Genomic DNA, 8,899 nt, shown 5'->3' with positions numbered 1-8,899 from the left:
GGCTACGGGGCGGCCCGTTGGGTTCCAACCGTGGACTGTCGTTACGAACCAGTGGGCCACGTGACCACCCCACGTGGTTGAACACGTGGGCCACAGTCGAGTCTTACGAGGAGGAGCAGTGCAGCCGCTCTCTGCTGTTGTGATCGCGATCGAACGGCAAAGATGGATGTGTCCAGATGCAACCCGTACCAAGTGATGCTCACGATGGCGTCTTTAGTCGGATTTGTCACTTGGCAAGGGGTGATGGAGCCGGCCATCTGGCTGCCACCCTCCATACTAAAGGTGAGCGATCACCTGGGGGTTAATTCCCTGATTGGATATCTCGATAACCTGGGTGGCAATGCTGCTAGTCTTGGAAATCCCGATGATCTTGGTGGCAATGTTGCTCCTCTTGGAAATCCCGATGATCTTGGTGGCAGTGCTGCTCTTCTTGGAAATCCCGATGATCTTGGTGGCAATGTTGCTCCTCTTGGAAATCCCGATGATCTTGGTGGCAGTGCTGCTCTTCTTGGAAATCCCGATGATCTTGGTGGCAATGTTGCTCCTCTTGGAAATCCCGATGATCTTGGTGGCAATGTTGCTCCTCTTGGAAATCCCGATGATCTTGGTGGCAGTGCTGCTCCTCTTGGAAATCCCGATGATCTTGGTGGCAATGCCCCCATGGCATATGCCGACTTTGCTTCGACCGATTTTCCGAGCCAATCGATACCGGACAGCAACGAGAGAGAAGACGTCCCCGCCGAGCAGAGGCCGTGCGACATTCAACCACCGCCGGAGCCGCGAGAGCAGCACCGACATAGCCTCTTGTCGACCGTCATCTCCGCAATCAGCACGGGATTCAGTGCAGTGCAAGTGATCGCGTGGATTTGGGCACGCAAGGTACGTTCATCGCACCGCCGCACTACAACAGTCAAATAACACGTTAGCGTGGGGGTAGCGGTCAACTTTAAAATAAGTTAATATCAAATTTGTATACAGTAGATCGATCCCGGAGGGCATTTTGGTCGATTTGAGGCCGCCTCCCCCGCTATTCCCCTGCGCCCCCGCTACCCCCCCCACTACCCCCTCCGCTACCCCCCCACTACCCCCTCTGCTACCCCCCCACTACCCCTCACTACCCCCCCACTATCCCCACCGCTACCCCCCTCCGCTACCCCTCTCCGCTACCCCCCTCCGCTACCTTCCCTGCACACTCCCCCTCTACAACCACCACCACCCGAACCAACCCAACCCCGTTTTGGAGGCAGGTACGGGGGACCTGAACAGCGTCAGAATCTCTCTTGAGACTGGAGCAGTCCGATAAGCTATGAGGCTGTTTTAGTCTTTCACAGACGTCCAGTATGGGCGGGTCAGCAAGTTGTAGCGGCAAACAGAGCCGCGGGGCCTGCAGGAGAATGTGCGAGGCCTATAACAGGTCTCTATTCGGATGTTGCTGGCACGGCATCGGACAGGCGCATTAGCTAGTGAGCAGATGAGGCGACGTGACACATCGTGACTTAGTCGTTGTGTCCCTCTGGCCGCGGAGGGTGATGTGGGTGCGGACTGGGATGGTGGGGAGTTTTGGCCATACTTCACCTGGCTAGTCATTAGATCCGGTTCAGGGAGAGGGACGGACAGAGCGCATGCCCGGAGCTCCGTTTGTTTAAAATCATGGCCAGACGCGCAGCACGGCGTGATTCAGAAGTGTGCAGGGAAAGTTCGTTGTAAAGTGTTGCTCAGAGCAGTGTTGTGTAATTATTCAAGAAACACCTCTTACGTTTTATAATACGAGCAAATTAGGAATCAACGAGCTAGCATAAATAATGTTCGTACCTGTACGTCGAGTAATGTTTCTGAACTCCATTTGGAAATACGGAGAGTGAAGAGGTTTTTTTTTGCATGCCAGAGATTCCACATCGTTAACGGGAGTGCGTGTGTGTGCCTCTTATTGTGCATCTTGGCTGTTGCTCTGAGAACAGAAGCCGCGTGATGGTGGCCTGAGCCCACAATTGGTGCGGAAGGCGTTTGTCTACAATTCCAAGGCCCGCTATTTCCAAAGGAGGAACCCGCGTGGGGTGAGTCGCAACACTGGGGGCGCACACAGCCGACAACACAACGCTCGTTGCTCGCGATCCACCGATGAGTCCCAGTGAGAAACGATCACGGGGAAACATTTATTATACTTCTTTTGTTCTTTCGGTAAAGTCACGTAGAATGAGAATAAAATAATAAATTGATAAAATAAAATAACACAATAATATTCTCACGACGTTTCGGCCCCGTGGCTCTGTTTCCCGCTATGGCCGAAACGTCGTGAGAATATAATTGTGTTATTTTATTTTATCAATTTATTATTTTATTCTCATTCTACGTGACTTTACCGAAAGAACAAAATAAGTATAATGTTTCCCCGTGAATATATATAATATATTATTGTTTAATATATAAACAATAATATATTTCTATATATTTTATTATTTTATAAAGTCACGTTGAAGGGAAACAATAAAATATATAATATATAAACAATAATATATATTTATATATATTTTATTATTTTATAAAGTCACGTTGAAGGGAAACAATAAAATATATAATATATAAACAATATATTTTTCGATTTAAAGCCTTCGTGACTGCAATGATTCATCTGCTTTGGTTCTTTCGGTAAAGTCACGTAGAATGAGAATACAATAATAAATTGCTAAAGTTGAGGGTAAGAATCCACCCATTTTTTCGCCATATAGCATTGTGATATATAACGACTTATTGTTGGTAGCTTAGCTGATTGGAGAATATAGAGTTTATTGATAACATTAAGGTAATTTATATTTTAGTTTTTATTGGTTCACTATATAGTACTGTGAATAGCTCAGATGTGTAGGCCTTGACTTCAACATAGTCATTTCTGTGACCAGTCACTAGCTAATCACTCAGTTATTTCAATGCTAAATTCGCCTAGTTATTTCAATGCTAAATTCTCCTGTTTGATTTGTACTAAGTGCCTCGGTGAATGTGTATGGTCTGACTTTAACGTAGCTATTTCTGTGAGCAGTTACAAGCTAATCACTCAGCTATTTCAATGCTAAATTCTAAGCTAATTCCATTGTCAAGGAGTGCCTCTGCGGATGTGTATGCTTTAACTTAGCTATTTCAATTGCTAAATTCTATGCTAATTCCATTGTCAAGGGGTGCCTCTGTGGATGTGTATGCTTTAACTTTTAACATAACTATTTCTGTGACCAGTCACAAGCTAATCATTCAGCCATTTCAATGCTAAATTATATGCTAATTCCTTTGTCAAGGCGCTTTGTTCCTCTCACACAGCTTAAAAGCCGTGATCTGAACGTGGCTCTTTCACTCCAGCGCTGTCCTACCAGACAGTCTCGTCCCTTCACCTGATGAAGGCCGCTTGTGTTGTGGCCGAAACGTCGTGAGAATATTATTGTGTTATTTTATTTTATCAATTTATTATTTTATTCTCATTCTACGTGACTTTACCGAAAGAACCAAAGAAGAACAATATATTTATATATATTTTATTATTTTATTGTTTCCCTTCAACGTGACTTTACCGAAACAGCTAAGATATTTATTATACTCTTTGGTTCTTTCGGTAAAGTCACGTAGGTAGAAAAATAATAGATCACGACGTTTCGATCGCAACACAAGCAATCGTCATCAGGTGGGACAACCACAGCAAGACCACCTGATGACGATTGCTTGTGTTGCGATCGAAACTTCGTGATCTATTGTTTTTCTACCTACGTGACTTTTACCGAAAGAACCAAAGAATATGGATTCCTGCAGTCACGAAAGCTTCAAATCAAGATTGAAACAAATATTGTTTGACTGGGTATTGCATTGTACATTCCTGCATCGTACATTATACATCACACATACTTGAAGATACAAGTTCGATTATCGCGATCTGAAACTGAAAAATGCTAATCAGATGCCATGCGTAGAAATTTTGGGTTGGATTGGAAATTGAGCTGTGTACATATCTGTCCATTCCATCCCTGGATTCCTCCCCTATCCATACATGGTTCTGGATTCACGTGAGCCTATTGTTACAGTTGTCATTGTGAAGCTGACGGTGATTCTGATCACAGTTCTGTCGTAGAAATATACACAGGTCTGTGCGTAACTCCGTACGATTGCAGCAGCTGAAATAGAACGCGACTTTGTCCCGCGTGCAAACCCAGGTGATGGTTATCCGCACGCTTCTCGTCAGCAAGGAGGACGCTGGGAGGCCCGGCAAGATGAAAGACTTCGCTGGCAGCGTGATGACCGGAAGAAGACGTGTCCAAGACGGCGGTGGCCCAGCGAAGACAACGAGCCCTTGGAGTCTTCCCAGCCTGCCAAGCTGGATTCGGCGGCAATAGCGAAATCGGGATAGAACTGTTATAAAACTGGGGGGGGAAAAAAAATATAACAAAAACATGTTCATTTATTATCTACTACAATAAATATTTATTTCCGAAGAAAATCACTTGTGATATTTCTTCATGGTTGGTTCACTGCTTTATTTACACACCTGTGTTAAAATCCTATGGTTTACAATGTTTTTAAAAATAAAACTCATAATTAAGGCTATGGGGTTGTCACAGAAGCCGCGGTCATCACGTGAGTTGTGAATTTCAGGTCCGCTATAACCTGGACACGACTGCAGAAATATTCAATCAAGCGCTCTCGAAGTTGGACTATCAGTAAAGAGGAGCCCTGGCAACCACGAGCAATTGGTCTGTGCAGATACACGCAGACACAGAGATACTACCACGTTACAGACACGGAGATACACAGCGATACAGAAGCACAGATACCACACTCTATAGCTCACCACACTCTACAGCTCACCACACTCTATAGCTCACCACACTCTATAGCTCACCACACTCTACAGCTCACCAGACTCCACAGCTCACCACACTCCAGTGGTCGAAGTTCCACATTCCTGTGGCGGAGCCAAAGGCAGTACTTATTTCAGCTTTCCTGAGGGGATAATGGGCTAAGTTAACCACCATCCATGCACGTTAACTAGTAATCTTCCGATTAGCTCAACTGGCACTGGATTAGATTAGATGGGATCCCAGCGTTGGTAATATGCGCCACGGAGGTGAGATTTAACTCTCGCACCTGGCATACAGGATCCCGACCCTGACGCCTGCTGAATATTTGGAGTTTGCATGCCTCTCTCCCTGTGGTCGTGTGGATTTTTATCCTGGTCCCTCCGGTTTTCCCCCTCCACAATTAGAAACACTTCATTTGAGCTATTTTGTGATAGCAGGTCACATCTGAAAACAAATGGCTATATTGCTCAGTTGGCCTTACCTGGTAAAATAAATAGTAGTTCATAGCTTTGGGAGGCCCTCTCTGGCAATTTCAATATCTTGTCTTCATTGTTTTACTACCACCAATGGTCATTACCAACACTGTTGTTATTTACCTTGGATATGTAATTTCTCTTTAACACGTAGGCTTTCGCAACCAATATTATTCATAATAAAGGTTTTTGGGTTAGATCGCGTTTATTTATAAATGTGTCGTAACCCTCCACCACCCGACACGGCCAATCAGCAAAAAAAGTGTCACGTTGACAAAAGACAAATAATTCACTACTTTAGCCCACCGGTGTGTTGAAGAGTGAATCCACATTTACAGTTTGAGTACGACGTTTCGCTGGTAAATACATCCAGCATCATCGGGCAATTCGCCAGAATGGTAAAGCCCTCGCTTGCTCCCGGTTTTATATAGAGCAGCAGGGTGACGTCATCACTTAACTCATATCAGGTGCAGTGATTAGAGGCGGAGGGGGGTATTGTAATTATATAATCGATTAGTAATCAGTCATTGGTTATGATTAGTAATGAGTTGTAGATTAGTAATTCTTTAATCAAAATGTAATGTGTATTATTTAATAATACGCTTCCAGGCCGCACTAAGCCTGTAGCTGTCAGAGCTATTAAAGTTATTCTTGTTCCTCTCAATTTCAATGGATTCTCTAATTAGTCTTTGCCAGTAATAATTAGTTTTACACACCACTGCAACATTGTCAAAATCAATTGAGTGTCCTTGTTGACAAGCATGTTCTGCCACTGCCGACAGTTGTGTTTGAGATAATTTAATATTTCTCTGATGTTCTTTTAGTCTTACACTGATGTTACGTCCCGTCTGCCCAATGTAGCAGCTGCCACATAAACAATTAATCCGATATACACCTTCTGTTGATAATTTAGGTAATGCGCCTTTAGTGCAAGATACTAGTTTTTGAATTTTGTGTACTGTACCAAATCTTAATGTAATGTTTTGCTTTTGCAAAACAAGGGCTAATTTGTCAGTTACTCCTGAGATGTATGGAATTTTTATTGTTTTAACAATCTGGTCGCTTTCAGCAGTATTGCTTTGCGATCGTGATTTGGCATTCAGTGCTCTGTTAATTTGAGCATTATTGTAGCCATTCTGTCGTAGTGCGTCTTTAACGTGCTTAATCTCTCTCACTAGACTCTCACCATCTGACACTGTTTTAGCCCGATGTATGAGCGTCTTGATAAGAGAGGATTTCTGAGCTGGATGATGATGTGATTCTGCATTCAGATAGGCATCAGTGTGCGTTTGCTTTCTGTAAACGCTGTGTGTTATTTTACCGTTTAAGCCATGTCCAAGCAAAATATATAGGAATGGGAGTGTGTTATTCACCTCCATTTCCATGGTGAACTGGATGGCCGGGTTTTGTGCATTGAGATGATTTAGAAAATCATTAAGTGTATTTTTACCATGTGGCCAGACAACCAAAGTGTCATCCACATATCTAAACCAAAAGGATGGTTTTAATGTGCTCGAGGCAAGTGCTCTTATTTCAAAGTTTTCCATGTACAAATTTGCTATAGCAGGGGATAAAGGAGAACCCATTGCTGCTCCTTCCTTTTGTTTAAAGAAATCCCCTCTCCATAAGAAGTAAGTGTTATTTAAACAATGTCCAGCAAGTTTCGGAATATCTTTTGGTAAACCGGTATTCTTTACTAGTGTATCAAGTAATATAAAACCTTGTATATGTTTGGTCATTTTTGTTATCCAGTGCAGGATGAGGGCCTCACCGTGCCACGTGAGCTGCTGGGATTAGCTGCCCATACTTCAACGCACTAGTAGTCAACGTGGGTTAGTCGAGCCGAGAAGTAAAGAGCGATGTCATGAATTTCACTACACTGCCCTCTGCTTCCCCTACACGTAAGCCACTTACAAGAAACTGACATGCACATGGCCACCCATCCAGGCACTATCCAGGTTCAACCCCACTCAGCATTGATGAGATCTGTGCATTTTGGGCCATTTTATCAAAGGCTATACAGTAATGCATTAGAAGAGCTAAATGAAATGTTTTGGCCAATCCCTCGTATAATGTCATATGGCATATTTATCTGTATATTATAGATGCTACTGTATTGCAATATATTTACCTGCACATTTTAGGCACAATTGTACAACACACGATTATGCCAAAAAAATATATATCAGTTTGAAAATGTGGAAAACTATATTGTCTTGTTTGTATAGGTCTGGCAGCACTGAAGAAATTATATAACAAAAAAATCTAAACTGCGTGCATTTCAGGTGAACGGGACACATCTCCGGTTACCGCCGGTGTCAGGGAAAATCTGAAACCACCAGGACCCATTCACATCTGTAAACTAAGAGCATAGGGCATATGACCGTGCATGTATTCAATGCATTATAAGAAAAGCAGGGCTTTTCACAGACGAGCATTTCAGGCTTTAACCTGAACCAAAATAATCCCATTTCAGTGTGTCTGGCGAGACGACACTGTGCAGTTTGACATAACTCGCAAATGTCTTTATGCAGTGCCGTGGCTCATAGTGGGTTTTTTCTTTAAATGCGTTTTCTAAAAGTAAATATAAAGGGCATTTTTGTATTTTAAGACTGACCTTTCATGAATAAAACTTCCATCGATAACAATGTACTTGTATTCTAACAATTGCCAAACAATTTGTACCCTAAAACCGTACAAACATATTACATATGTGGGATATTAAACGGACAGTCGAAATTGTAATTGAGCAATAATACGTATTGTATTCATCCTGTGAAGCCTCGACTGAGCTCGACTGTTTTTTTTAATGACGGTTCGATTCCCAGCCTTGGCAAACCAGTGGTGATCGATAACTGTGCAACCCCGATCCTCACTAACCTTCATCGACCTGTACCGACCAACAAGATAAACTATCGTCAAAAAAACCTCCACGGTCTACATGGCGTGGAGACGAAGCCTCCATCCAGGAGTGGAAGTACAGGGGGTCTGAACGATAAGCGTCATGTCGAACATGCCAAACGTTGACGCACGTGTGATCGTGGCAAGACAGGGCACGTGAGGCGTCTTGGGACACACGCCCAGTTGCCAAGTAAAATCTGTCACACACACACAGGACACTCCCTCAGATGGAGCTGTCCTGCTAAGCTCCGGAAAAAAATATTCACCCCCTGTCAGAGGTAGGGGGCAGTTGTCTGGGGATTTGGGGGGGGGGGGTGGGTCCCAGGAAAATGTCATGAAAGATTAAGCCCTGGAAATGTCCATATAAAACCCAATGTACATGTACGGTTACGTTTTGCTAATCCACTGCTGGATGGTCTCCTCTCCACGCCGTGCGGGTCGTGGTAAGGGGGGGTGTATTTGACCATACTTCACCACACTCTTTGGTTCTATTCGGTAAAGTCACGTAGGTAAAAAATAAAACAACAAAAATCACGACGTTTCGGCCACAACACAAGTGGCCTTCATCAGGTGAAGGGACCGTAGTGTCCACGTTAGTAAGTGCAGACTTGATGTTGTTTGTTATCAGCTACGTCCGGACGGGACTGGAACTCAGGTAGTCCACAAGGCAGTGACCCACTCACGGCTGCATCA

The sequence above is a fragment of the Petromyzon marinus genome, unplaced genomic scaffold, assembly GCF_048934315.1.
Source record: "Petromyzon marinus isolate PM22_M1 ecotype Great Lakes invasive population unplaced genomic scaffold, UKy_Petmar_22M1.pri1.0 PM_Scaffold_41, whole genome shotgun sequence".
In the NCBI taxonomy this organism is placed as follows: Eukaryota; Metazoa; Chordata; class Hyperoartia; order Petromyzontiformes; family Petromyzontidae; genus Petromyzon; species Petromyzon marinus.
This window is presented reverse-complemented; position numbering follows the sequence as displayed.